The following is a 1,314-nucleotide window of genomic DNA, read 5'->3' as shown; positions in this document are numbered from 1 at the left end:
CGTGTTAGCCAGGATGGTCTCGATCTCCTGACCTCATGATCCTCCCGTCTCGGCCTCCCAAAGTGCTGGGATTACAGGCTTGAGCCACCGCGCCCGGCCTATTCTTATTTTTTAAATAGAGACAGGATCTTACTTTTTTCCCCAGGCGGGTTTCGAACTCCTGACCTCAAGCAGTCCTCCTGCCTCAGCTTCCCAAAGTGCTGGGATTTCAGGCGTAAGCCACTGCACCTGGCCAAGATATTCCTAAGGAAGAGAAGAAAGTGAGGAATGGGAGAACTCCCTGAATCTATGCCCCCAGGCTGCAAGGGATTCTCAGACAATAAATGAAAAACAGACATGAAGAGTTTACAGTTAAGCAATGCCATACAAATATATAGTTGGAATGAATAAGAGCTAGTATAATGGCACAACAGGGTGGCTACAGTCAACAATAATTTATTTATTTATTTTTTATTTTTTGAGATGGAGTTTTGCTCTTGTCACCCAGGCTGGAGTGCAATGGCGCGATCTCGGCTCACTGCAACCTCTGCCTCCCAGCTTCAAGCAATTCTCCTACCTCAGCCTCCTGAGTAGCTGGGATTACAGGCATGCGCCACCACGCCTGGCTAATTTTATATTTTTAGTAGAGACAGGGTTTCTCCATGTTGGTCAGGCTGGTCTCGAACTCCAGACCTCAGGTTATCTGCCTGCCTTGGCCTCCCAAAGTGTTGGGATTACAGGCGTGAGCCACCGTGTCTGGCCAGTCAACAATAATTTATTATGCAATTAAAAATAACTAGAAGAGCATAATTGGAATATTTGTAACAAAGAAATGATAAATGTTTGAAGTGATGGATACCCCATTTACCCTGATGTGATTATGATACACTGTATGCCTGTATCAAAATATCTCATGTACCTCATAAATACATATGCCTACTATGTATCCATAAAAATAAAAAAATAAAAAAAAAGAGGCCAGATGTGGTGGCTCATGCCTGTAACCCCAGCACTTTGGGAGCCCGAGGCGGGTGGATATCTTGAGGTCAGGGGTTCGAGACCAGGCTGGGCAACATGGCAAAACCCCGACTCAACTAAAAATAATAATAATAATAAAAAGAGCTGGGTGTGGTGGCACACCCCTGTAATCCCAGCTACTCGAGAGGCTGAGACATGAGAATCGCTTGAACCTGGGAGGCAGAGGTTGGAGTGAGCCGAGATTGTGCCACTGGACTCCAGCCTGGGTGACAGAGCGAGACTCTGTCTCAAAAAATAAAATAAAATAATAAAATAAAATAAAGCTGAGCATGGTGGCTCATACCTGTGGGAGGCTGA

This window comes from Mandrillus leucophaeus, unplaced genomic scaffold (assembly GCF_000951045.1).
Source record: "Mandrillus leucophaeus isolate KB7577 unplaced genomic scaffold, Mleu.le_1.0 Scaffold479, whole genome shotgun sequence".
NCBI lineage: Eukaryota > Metazoa > Chordata > Mammalia > Primates > Cercopithecidae > Mandrillus > Mandrillus leucophaeus.
Note: the sequence above shows the minus strand (reverse complement) of the source record.